The sequence below is a fragment of the Ailuropoda melanoleuca genome, chromosome 11 (assembly GCF_002007445.2).
Source record: "Ailuropoda melanoleuca isolate Jingjing chromosome 11, ASM200744v2, whole genome shotgun sequence".
Lineage (NCBI taxonomy): Eukaryota > Metazoa > Chordata > Mammalia > Carnivora > Ursidae > Ailuropoda > Ailuropoda melanoleuca.
This window is the reverse complement of record NC_048228.1, coordinates 38994647-39008031: the sequence shown is the minus strand read 5'-3', so window position 1 is coordinate 39008031 and position 13385 is coordinate 38994647. Positions and strand designations below refer to the sequence as shown.

Sequence of the window (13385 nt, the reverse complement as noted above, 5' to 3'; positions counted from 1 at the left end):
TGGATTCCTTTGGGTTTTCCATATAGAGTATCATGTCATCTGCAAAGAGAGACAGTTTGACTTCTTCTTTGCCGATTTGGATACCTTTGATCCCTTTTTGTCTTCTGATTGCTGTTGCAAGGACTTCTAGTACTATGTTGAATAATAGTGGCGAGAGTGGGCATCCTTGTCGTGTTCCTGATCTTAAGGGAAAGGCTTCCAGCTTTTCCCCATTGAGAATAATGCTTGCAGTAGGCTTTTCATAGATGGCTTTTATGAGATTGAGAAATGTACCCTCTATTCCTACACTCTGAAGGGTTTTAATCAGGAAAGGATGCTGTATTTTGTCAAATGCTTTTTCTGCATCAATTGAGAGGATCATATGGTTCTTGAGTCTTTTCTTGTTGATATGATGTATCACATTGATTGATTTGCGAGTGTTGAACCATGCTTGCATCCCAGGTATGAATCCCACTTGGTCATGATGGATAATCCTTTTAATGTACTGTTGGATTCTATTAGCAAGGATCTTGTTGAGGATTTTGGCATCCATATTCATTAGAGAAATCGGTCTGTAATTCTCCTTTTTGAGGGGGTCTTTGCCTGGTTTGGGGATCAAGGTAATATTAGCCTCATAGAATGAGTTTGGTAGCTTTCCTTCTGTTTCTATTTTTTGAAATAGCTTTAGGAGAATAGGTATTATTTCTTCTTTGAATGTTTGGTAGAATTCCCCAGGAAAACCGTCTGGGCCTGGAGTTTTATTATTTGGAAGGTTGTTTATCACTGACTCAATTTCTTCATAGTTAATTGGCCTATTTAAGAAATCTATTTCTTCCTGTTTCAGTCTTGGTAGTTTATAGGTTTCCAGGAAGGCCTCCATCTCTTCCAGATTGTTTAGTTTTTTGGCATATAGCTGTTGATAAAAGTTTCTAATAATCCTTGCAATTTCAATGGTGCTGGTCGTGACCTCTCCCTTTTCAGTCATAATTTTAATAATCTCAGTCCTTTCTCTTTGTTTTTGGACAAGTTTTGCCAGTGGTCTATCAATTTTATGGATTCTCTCAAAGAACCAGCTTCTAGTCCTGTTGATCTGCTCTACTGTGGTTCTGGTCTCTAATTCATTGATTTCTGCTCTAATCTTGGTCAACTCCTTCCTTGTCAGTGGGTTAGGCCTGTCCCTCTGTTGCTGTTCCAGTTTCTTGAGGTGAGAATATAGAAAACTGCATTTTAGATTTTTCTATTCTTTTGAGTGAGGCTTGGATGGCTATGTATTTCCCCCTTAGGACTGCCTTTGCCCATTTTTTTCTAATGGGACAGTGATGGCATTGGTGCTTTCTCTATTCAGTTTATCTCTTGTTTACGGGTTTATGGGAAATGAGATTATCACCATTTTCAATCCTCTATGTATTGTAGTTTCCTTGACGACTAACAGAAATCCTTTACTGACTTAGTAATGGTGAATGGAAAGTTTGAACTGAACTAAAAGTTGGGAGAAACCAAGCAGATTCCAGGTCATTCCTGAATTTATTCATTAGGTAGTAAAATGGTTAAACTCTACATTTTAATATATTTGTATATGATATTAATCTCACAATGAAAAACTGCTTTTGGGACTGTTATGTATTACTCAAAATTCCCTTTTAAATTAATTTACATGATATAATTTTCTAAAGGGTAACAATCATGTAACAGTTTTATAGGACAGTAAAAGAGATAGCCCTCCCTCCTCTACTTATTTTTAGTATGTCATTATTTACTTGGGAAGAAAAGATCATGAACCTCCGGGCTCAGGATTTATGGCTCTATAAAGACTTTTCAAGAAATACATCCTCAAATTTTGGGAAGAGTGTGGTTCATATCACAGAATTAAAATCTTGTCAGGTACTTTCCTGTTTTCGAATTTTACCAAATAGTTGACTGAATCATGTCATAAATGCAGTGATCACAAATTCTGTAAAACTCATAATGCCTTGATCACTAATCATTTCATGTATAATGTATGCCTTAGGTTTCTACCATGTTTAAAATTCTGTATTTATTCTTGTTGTGTTGAAACAGTAGCGATTAGGTGCAACATAATCTTATTGATTCATATGAGGTGAATCCAACTAGCATAAAAATGACAAAAAATCATTACATTTTAGTCGTTTTATTTTAGGAATAAAATAATAGCACTAGTTTCCAAGCTCCATTAGGGGAGGGAGCATATCTGCCTTATTCATATTTGTTCTCAAAGTGTTTTTGTACAGTGCCTGGCATATGAGAAAGGTTGAGAAAATTTTTGCTGAGTGAATGAATGGAAGGATTTTTATCCAAAATGTCATAACTAGATTCCTATATGTTTTATAACAGGAAGGCTTTCCCCCTATATGGACTGAAATAGAGCCAAATACCGTGCGAACACATATATCTTCCAGCAGGAAAAAAAAATACTACAAAGGTTTTTAAAACAGAAAGTGTTCTGTCTAAAGGACTATTAATCATTGTAACCTGGTGAAGATTGTGTTACTTTAGCGTCCAAAATATGAAAGGAATGAATTACTTGTTTTAAAATGACTAATGTCTATGAAATAATTAAATATAATATTTCAGTGGCTATCAAAAGCTTTTTGCTTATTGTTTTCTTAGGAAATATTGAGTCCATGCACAAAAACATGTACAGGTCTTAATAGCATTTGGTTAGAAACATCAGGGCTGATGTTTTGGATTTGTTTTGTCATAAGGTTTAATATGCATTAATCTCTTCCTTTTATTATTATTTTTGGGTAAAGGATTTAGAAATTAATTAAAATACATTTGTGTTTGAACGACAGGAGCAACATTAGGAAAATTTTATGGGAAAAATACCATTAAATTTAGCTAAAGGACCTAGCTTTCCAGGGCTCTTTACACTGGCTTTTTAATGAATGACCATTGAGATTTAATTTATACCAGCTCTGCTGTGTTGTAACAAGCAGCCATTATGTCTCTAAAGCATGAAGTTAATGAAATAACGCCTATTTGGAGTTGATTATTACGTGCACAGAGATATTTTTTCTTGTTTAAAGCTAATTAACATGAAAGACAACTTGACCGTTTTAAATGAAATGAGAGGGAAATGAGAGTGATATGTCCACAATGAGGCAGACAATGGAAATTTTAGCTATCAAAGAAAAGTGGAAACACACAAACACTTCAAATTATGCTACCTTTGAGAAAAGAAATATCTTTTCAGGGAATTTTTAAACCAAGGAGTATCAGCTAAAATGATCTATTCTTTACCAAAGTTTAGCCTAATTCTCTATTTATATTACATATGAGACACATGATATTATATCATTAGTCTAGAAAACTGGAAAGAAATCACTGAAGATGAGGGATCTCATTAATGGAAATAATGTTTTGATGCAGCCTTTTATATCTGGGTCTTAGAAGAGACTTTAAAGGGTTCTTGGAAATACTAAGATTGAGAAACAGTCACAAGAAATTTTATTTTTATGTGTCCTTTATTATGGGGCTGGTGGATTCTTCCTAATAAAGAGTTGAGAGCAAAGCTTTCTCAGCCTCTGAATTCTGGAGCACCTCAGTTTTCACTCAGAGTTAGGAGACTGCTAAAAATGTTTCAAGTTCTTCCATAAAAGGAAGCCAAATGTAAAGGTGAAAATTCCTTTGGGATATCCAGAGAGTTGTGACTTCCTACAGCAGTGGACAGAAAAGTCTCCTGGTACCAGTGTTAGAATCAAATTTCTGGGCTCCACCCCAGTTGGTAAGTCTGGCCAAGGAGTCGCTACTCTAGGTGGTTCTGATGCAGGGGGTCTTCACCCTACTTCTTAAGACTTAACGCTGGCCTAGAAGCAAGACTAAGGAGGTCAGAATAACTTGGACACTATCCAACACTAATCAAAACTTATACAATATGTGAAGGAAATGAAGCTCTGCTCCAAATTCTGTTGCTCCCCCGCCAAGCAATAGAGTAAAGAAAAGGCAGTGATGGCAGAGAAGGAGAAACAGAAGCACTTAATGAGACTGCAGATCTGGAACTAAAGCGCATGCCATTTGGAGAGAAAGAGCCTCACACACTACAAATTAACAGGAAAAGTAAGGGTACTGCAGGTGGATTAGGGATCGAACAAATATTAGGTGAGTACTTAGCACAAAATCAAGTTTTTATCCTGCTGTTTAATGGTGTCAGGTTTGGTACAGCTTGGAAGAAATTTACCCTTGAAAGCACTTAAATGATACTGATCTTTCGTGTGTTTGTGTTAGAAAAAGGAAGATGGGCGCCTGGGTGGGTCAGTCAGTTAAGTGTCTGCGTTTGGCTCAGGTCCTGATCCCAGGGTCCCAGGATTGAGCCCCGTGTCAGGCTCCCTGCTCGGTGGCGAGTCTTCTTGTCCCTCTGCCTCTGCCCCTCCCTCCCTCTCGTGCTCTGCCTCTTGCTCTCTCTTGTTCACTCTCAAATAAATAAATAAAATCTTAAAAAAAAGAAAGAAAAAGGAAGAAAGTTGATATAGGAAGCCTTCCTGAATTGTCACAAAAAAGTGGAACCACTTTAAATTATGTGCATACAAATATCATAATATGTCCTTGGCATTTTCTCTCTAAAGCACACCTAATTCACAAAATTTTTTAAATTACATGCATATCCTGTATCAAATACATGCTTTTGGATAGTTTCATCCCACATGTTTTTAAATGCTGACTTGTCTTTTATTTTTTCAGTATAGTTTTTTATTTTGAAATAGTTTCAGATTTTCAGAAAAGTTGCAAAGATAGCATGGAGAGTTCATAAACCTCTCACCTAGTTTCTCCTACCATTAACTTCTTACACAACCTGGGTACCTTTGTCACAACTAAGAGCACTGGTACATTATGATTACTTTGAACTGCAGGATTTCACTGGTTTTTCCACCACCGTCTTTTTCTGGTGCAGGACCCAATTCAGAATACCATTTAGTATTTTGTCATCATGTTTCCTTTCGTTTTCTCTGGTCTGTGACAGTTTCTCAGTCTTTCTTTGTTTTTCATAACTTTGATGGTTTTGAGGAATATTGATTAGGTATTTTATAGAATGTCCCTGAATTTGGGTTTGTCTTATGTTTTTCTCATGACTGGACTAGTCATGAGTTTTGGGGGAGTATACTACATGATTAAATGCTATTCTCACCATATCATACCAAGGGGTAGATGCTATTAACATGACTTATCATCAGTGATCTTAATGTTATCAGCCAGTCAAAGTAGTGTTTGACACATTTCTCCACTGTAAAGTTGTTTTTCCCTTTCCCTATTCAGTTTTTTAGAAGCAAGTCACTAAGTCCACCCCACATTCAAGGAATAGGGGAATTAAGCTCCATTTTCGAGAGGAGCGAGTATCTACATAAGTTATTAGAAATTCTTCAGTAAGAGAGATTCATCTCTTTGTCTCCATTTGTTTATATCCATATAGACTCATAGATATGTATTTTGTACTTTGGATTATAATCCAACACTACATTAACTATTTGTGTTGTTCAAATTGTTCTAGCTTTGGTCACTGTGACCTTTCAGGTTGGCTCCTTTGTTCCTTTAACATGCCCACCCTCCTTTTTCCTTAATACTTCCTTACTTCCCGGCTCTGCAAGATGTCACAGGTCCACCTTGTATTTGCCTGCCCCATGCAAGAAATCAGTTGGCTTTGATTTTTAACCTCATAAAAACAATGAGTCAATGTATTTGGTTTCCTGTTTATAACACTGCGCAATATCACGAATGTTTTTGGGGATACTGATGGTACAGGCCAAGAACAAAGCAACATTTTGCTAGGTGCATTATGCAGGACAAAATGTAACGCTCTTAATCTGGCCTGAAGACAGTTAGGAAAGTGATGAAAGAGACGCTTTTGGATGGATTGCACATTTTCCTTTTCACTTCCTGTCGTTATGCAGAAATAGTTTGGAGAGAACACTGTGGGGAAGGGTGGTGGTTTCGTTACCTACCTCACACAAAATCAGGCTCGACCTTGTTCTTTGTTTTTTTCAGCAACCTAAGTTTCCGTGGCAAACCCCTTTGGCCCCAGACTCCAAACAGCTGGGAACGATCTTCAGCAAAAAAATAAAGAGAATAACTTGTTGCTTTATTCTTTCTCTTCCCCTCATCTCCCATTATTACTTGATTAACATGTATTAAAACTTCTGGTACTTCCATTATTTCAGCCAACAAATCCAACTTCTTGATGTTCTTATCTTTCTCACCATGTTGTATCCAAAACAAGTTGGGACTAGTCTCAGATTCCTCCTACCTTCTGGTACAAGTGGAAATTGAATCAGTGGCTGACTTTGCCTTCTTTGTCATTCCTCAGCGTTTGAAAGATTTACTGCCAAACAAGTAGCGACCGCACAGTATAGGTTTGAGGGATGAGCGGCCGTTTAAAAAGCACCTTCCTGGCACCAGTCACGGAGCCGCCCCTGAAGACTCAGCAGCCTCCCCCCTGACCCCCAGGCTTCGCCGAGCTCCTTGCCAACCCCCGCCCTTCCCCCACCCCCACCTCTGCCTTCCACAGGCGGTTTCCACCGAGGCAAAAGGAATCCTATGTCAGCTCTCCAGATTCTCCACTCTTTCTACCCCTTTGCTCATGCAAATCAGGGTGATGATCTGCTTCCCGCTGGCACTGACGATTACACCCGTGTAAGAAGTCAGCAGAGAAACGGCAGGAAGACCCTTACTAACTGTCCCGGGAATGGCTGATGATTATGTTAAAAAGAAATTAGTGAAGGCTTTTAAGAAGAAATTTGCCCCCAGCGGTACTGTAATTGAGCGTCCGGAATGTGGAGAAGTAATTGCCCTACGGGGTGACCGGAGCAAGAACATACGCCGCTTTCTCCTGGACATTGGACGGGCTCAGACTGATCCGCAGCGGTTCGCGGGTTTTCAGTGCTTTTGGCTCACTAAGCTTAAGGGAGCATTTCCTTGCAACGAGTAGAAGTTCCCGTCTGTCCCTTGTCACAAGTTTGAAATCCTCACAGCTTGTATAATGTAACCATTCAGGGTCTGCTTTTAACTTGAACTAGTATAACTCCTTGATGCAACAGACTGGAAAGAGCCATGCTAAATAAATAAATAAATAAATAAATAAATAAATAAATAAAGTAAATAGTACTTTCTTAAAATGGTTGGATCTAAGGAAGACAGGGAGGTATTGCCTCCAATAGGTATTAGGAAAAACAAGCAAATGAACGAGTGGGGTAAAAGTACCTCTGCATAGCAAAGGAAGCCATTGACAGAATAAAAGGCAACCCACTGACTGGGAGGAAATATCTGCAAGTCATATATCTGATAAGGGGTTAATATCTAAAATATAGAAAGAACTTGTAGAACTCAATAGCAAAAAACAATTCAATAAAAAAAAAATGGACAGAGGAACTGAATAGACATTTTTTCCAAAGGAGACATGCAAATGCCCAACAGGGACATGAAAAGGTGCTCAATAGCACTACTCATCAAGGAACTGTAAACCAAAACCAAAAGGAGATATCACGTCACACCTGTTAGGATGGCTGTCATCAAAAAGAGAAGGGAAAACAAGTGCTGGTGAGGATGTGGAGTAAAGGTAATACTTGTGTGCTGTTTCTGCGAATGTGAATTGGCGCAGCCACTATGGAAAACGGTATGGAGGCTCCATAAAAATTAAAGCTGTATCTACCCTATGATCCAGCAATCCCACTTCTGGGTATATATCTGAGGGAAATAAATCACTACCTTGAAGCTATAGCTGCACCCCTATGTTTAGTGCAGCATTATTTACAGTAGCCAAGACATGGAAACAACTATACATATACATATATGTATATATGTGTGTGTGTGTGTATGTATATGTAGTGTCTACATACACACAATAAAATATTAAATGCTTTATAATATTTATATTTATAATAATATAATATTATTCAGCCATAATAAAAGGAATCCTGCCATTTGTGACACATGAAGTGACCTTGAGGGCATTATGCTAAGTGAAATAAGTCAGAGAGAGAAAGATGAATACTAAATATGTGGACTCTAAAAGTAATGAATTCATAGAAAAAAAGAACACATTGGTGGTTGCCAGAGGTAGAGGAAATGGGTGAAGGTGATAAAAAAGTACAAGTTTCCAGTATTAAATAAATAAGTCCTGGGATGTAATGTCCAGCATGAGAACCATAATGAACAATACTGTATTGTATATTTGAAAGTTGCTGAGAGAGTAGACTTTAAAACTTCTTATCACAAGAAAAGAAATTGTAATTATGTGAGGTGATGGATTCTAAGTTAAGTTGTCTTGGTAATCACGTCAAAATATATACATATGTCCTGTCATTATGTTGTAGACCTTAAACTAATACAATGTTATTTCAATAATATCTCCATAAAATTGGGGAAAAAAACACTCTGACTTTCCCCTGAATTACCTTGATAACAACACCAGACCTTGAAAGAAGCCATTTATGCTTGAAAACCCACAATGATTAGTTGGTGTATTCACATGTGTAGAAAGACATATCGCTGTCAAAATATATTCATGAAACTAAGGTTCTGGAGCCATCCTGAAATAGAGCTCTTGGAACATTTATTTAATCTCAACATACAGTACCTGAGATTGCCAGATATTTTCTCCCTAAAGATTTTGTTTTCTCTAATTTTCTTTCAGTTATCCTGATTGTGTTTTGGATAAAGGCATAATTAGATGGTTGGACTAGATTGCAAGGTCTGTTTCAAATTGTTGGCCAACACAAACACAAAAACCATTTTGTCATTACTATGGTACTAGTAGAAGTGGGTTTTAGTTACAGAAATGTACTATGAATTTCTGGTCTCAAATGTCATTTCAGAGATGTGTCAGCAAAAATGGTAAGAACAGGGGCATCTGGGTGGCTCCATTGGTTAAGCGTCTGACTCTTGGTTTTGGCTCAGGTCATGATCTTATGGGCCATGATATCATGGGTTCTGATCTCATGGGTCATGATCTCATGGGGGGGTCATGAGATCTAGCCCTGCATTGGTCCTCTGCTCCCTCTGCCTCCCCCGCAATCATTTGTAGGCATGCGCTCTTTCTCTCTCTCTAAAATATATGAAAAAATCTTAAAAAAAAAAAAAAGGTAAGAAAATCAATGAACTGATCATTCTTTTAGACAAGTGATTTTCAAATTTGGCTGTACATTAGAATCACCTGGGAAACCATGAAAAAAATAATGATGGCTGAGAACATCTTCATGGGTCCAGTCATTGGTATCTTTCAAGGCTTCCTAGGTTATTATAATGTGTGTCCAATGTTATAGAACAATAACTGGCAAATTTTAGTGAACATTTAAAATATCTGGATAGTATGATAACATTGCAAATTCTTGGGACCAACGCTAGTGCTCACATTTATTTATTGTGGCATCCAGTATTTTATACTTTAAAAAGTAAGTCCTCAAATGCTTTGGTTCTTTGCATAATACTTTAATCTTAACTGCCATAACTGTTTGTGATACTGGTTAAGGTTTTGGCAATGGACAAGCCCTAGACATCCCCTTTACTGAGAGCTGGACAAAACTCAATGGAAATGTTTGGTTTTCTTTGTAAGCTCTGAGGTCTTCTTATTTCATTATGGCTTCCTCATCAGCCAAATAGCTCATCTTTTAACATTCAGCTTTTTGTTACCTACTCTTGAAATATCCTGGTTCCTTCAAACTCCCACTTTCTCTGCCCTTGTGTCCCTATGCAATTGCCTTACTGTTTTGTAAACCTTAGTATTCTTATAAATCTTCCAAAAAACACAAAATTCAAGATGACCCACTGTGATTTAATTTCTGTGGTTCTAGTGGATGCCTCAATTGCCTATCACTGGATGCCTCCAAAATTCCAAGTCTAATAGACAAAACATTATAAATATAATATACTGTGAAATATTCTTAGTGATAAATGCAATATGCCATGGAAATACAGATATTTTTGTTCATCTGTAAATTTAATTTATTCATGACTTCTTTTTCCTTCTCCACAATTAGCATGAATAATTCAGAGGAGGCGATATTCTGTCTAGCTGTGAATAAGAAGTTCACATGCAGTTGACTCAATTTTCCAAGCTATTGGAGAGGAACAAAAGCAGATAATCCAAAAATCACTTACATTTATGTGTGAAATATATTTTGGCATTTCCTTTGGAATAAGTATGGCTTATGCTCTAGGAATTCCCAGTAGTTCATATAAAAGTCTCAAGCCACATCTGTAAGACCTGCTTCTCCAGAAACCAAAAAAAGGGCCTGTATAGATCTTCCACACACTACCCATATGGTCTGCTTTCCTGGGAACTCTTCTGGAAATAAGAGGAAGTTATTTAATGAAAAAAAAAAAAAGAAACAAGAAAAGGATTGGCATTTGTGGCATTCTGTGTGTTTTAATCTTGGACCCTTCCCCTCAAATGTAGTGATCTCCTATTTATTTCCACATATACAAGAATATTCTATTTATGTCAATAAGAATTAATCAAGCACAATAGGTTATGGCACCCTTAAGGTCATGAATGCAAGTTAAAAGAATCAAGGGAAATTTCTGGGAATGATAGAGTGGATTTATATTTTCCCCATAAATATTTAAACATTTATAAAAAACATTTTTTTTTCCTAGAAAGACCTTTAGGTGGTTCTACAAATTAGATAATTTAACTTTACTCAAACAGGCAAATTTAGTAAAAAATACCTGGAAATTTATAAAATCCAGATTAGAATTAGTTATCATATTTTCGTTCTTTCTGATAGCTGNTATTCTGTTCCATTGGTCGATGTGTCTGTTTTTGTGCCAGTACCATGCTGTCTTTGTGATCACAGCTTTGTAGTACAGCTCGAAATCCGGCATTGTGATGCCCCCAGCTTTGTTTTTCCTTTTCAACACTTCCTTGGTGATTCATGGCCTTTTCTGGTTCCACACAAATTTAAGGGCTGTTTGTTCCAGTACTTTGAAAAATGTCATCGGTATTTTGATTGGAATAGCATTGAAAATGTAGATTGCTCTGGGTAGCGTGGACATTTTAACTATGCTAATTCTTCCAATCCATGAGCATGGAATATTTTTCCATCTTTTTGTGTCTTCTTCAATGTCCTTCAAGAGTGATTTGTAGTTTCTAGAATATAGATCCTTTACGTCTCTGGTTAATTCCAAGATAGCGTATGATTTTTGGTGCTATTGTCAATGGAATGGATTCCCTAATTTCTCTTCCTTCAGTCTCATTGTTCGTGTATAGGAATGCAATTGATTTCTGCACATTGATTTTGTATCCCGCCACGTTACTGAACTGCTCTATAACTTCTAGTAGTTTGTGAGTGGATTCTTTTGGGTTTTCCATATAGAGTATCATGTCATCTGCGAAGAGAAACAGTTTGACATCTTCTTTGCNGTTTGACTTCTTCTTTGCCGATTTGGATACCTTTGATCCCTTTTTGTCTTCTGATTGCTGTTGCAAGGACTTCTAGTACTATGTTGAATAATAGTGGCGAGAGTGGGCATCCTTGTCGTGTTCCTGATCTTAAGGGAAAGGCTTCCAGCTTTTCCCCATTGAGAATAATGCTTGCAGTAGGCTTTTCATAGATGGCTTTTATGAGATTGAGGAATGTACCCTCTATCCCTACACTCCGAAGGGTTTTAATCAGGAAAGGATGCTGTATTTTGTCATATGCTTTTTCTGCATCTATTGAGAGGATATGATTCTTGGCTTCTCTCTTGTTGATATAATCTATCACACTGACAGATTTATGAATGTTGAACCACCCTTGCATCCCAGGGATGAATCCCACTTGGTCATGATGGATAATCCTTTTAATGTACTGTTGTATCCTATTATCTAGGGTCTTGTTGAGGATTTTGGCATCCATATTCATTAGAGAAATCGGTCTGTAATTCTCCTTTTTGAGGGGGTCTTTGCCTGGTTTGGGGATCAAGGTAATATTAGCCTCATAGAATGAGTTTGGTAGCTTTCCTTCTGTTTCTATTTTTTGAAATAGCTTTAGGAGAATAGGTATTATTTCTTCTTTGAATGTTTGGTAGAATTCCCCAGGAAAACCGTCTGGGCCTGGAGTTTTATTATTTGGAAGGTTGTTTATCACTGACTCAATTTCTTCATAGTTAATTGGCCTATTTAAGAAATCTATTTCTTCCTGTTTCAGTCTTGGTAGTTTATAGGTTTCCAGGAAGGCCTCCATCTCTTCCAGATTGTTTAGTTTTTTGGCATATAGCTGTTGATAAAAGTTTCTAATAATCCTTCCAATTTCATTGGTGTTGGTTGTGACCTCTCCCTTTTCATTCATAATTCTATTAATTTGGGTCCTTTCTCTATTCCTTTGGGAAAGTTTTGCCAGTGGTCTATCAATTTTATGGATTCTCTCAAAGAACCAGCTTCTAGTCCTGTTGATCTGCTCTACTGTGGTTCTGGTCTCTAATTCATTGATTTCTGCTCTAATCTTGGTCAACTCCTTCCTTGTCAGTGGGTTAGGCCTGTCCCTCTGTTGCTGTTCCAGTTTCTTGAGGTGAGAATATAGAAACTGCATTTTAGATTTTTCTATTCTTTTGAGTGAGGCTTGGATGGCTATGTATTTCCCCCTTAGGACTGCCTTTGCAGTATCCCATAGGTTTTGGACCGTTGTGTATTCATTCTCGTTGGTCTCCATAAATTGTTTAAATTGATTTTTGATTTTCTGGTTTATCAAATCATTCCTGAGCAGGATGGTTCTTAGTCTCCAAGTGTTTAAGTTTCTTCCAAATTTTTCCTTGTGGTTGAGTTCCAATTTCAGAGCGTTGTGGTCTGAGAATATGCAGGGGATAATTTCAATCTTTTGGTATTGGCTGAGACCTGTTTTGTGTCCCAGAGCATGATCTATTCTTGAGAATGTTCCATGGGCATTTGAATAGAATGAGTATTCTTTGGTTCTGGGGTGTAGTGTTCTATATATATCTATGAGGTCCAACTCGTCGAGTATGGCATTCNTCTAGTATGGCATTCAAAGCTCTTGTTTCTTTGTTGATTTTCTGCTTAGGTGATCTATCTATTGCTGATAGTGGAGTGTCAAGGTTCCCTACTATTAATGTATTATTATCTATATGTCTCTTTATTCTGGATAAGAGTTGGCTTGTGTATCTTGCTGCTCCTCTGTTGGGGGCATATATATTTATAATTATCATATCCAGNTGAGCAGGATGGTTCTTAGCCTCCAAGTGTTTGAGTTTCTTCCAGGTTTTTCCTTGTGGTTGAGTTCCAATTTCAGAGCGTTGTGGTCTGAGAATATGCAGGGGATAATTTCAATCTTTTGGTATTGGCTGAGACCTGTTTTGTGTCCCAGAGCATGATCTATTCTTGAGAATGTTCCATGGGCATTTGAATAGAATGAGTATTCTTTGGTTCTGGGGTGTAGTGTTCTATATATATCTATGAGGTCCAACTC

At 37.3% G+C, this 13385-nt stretch overlaps 1 pseudogene; it reads left to right on the top strand.

Annotated features, from left to right (window-relative positions):
* Positions 1–6525: 6525 nt before the first annotated feature.
* On the top strand, positions 6526–6916 carry LOC100479232 (annotated as a pseudogene).
* Positions 6917–13385: the final 6469 nt, after the last annotated feature.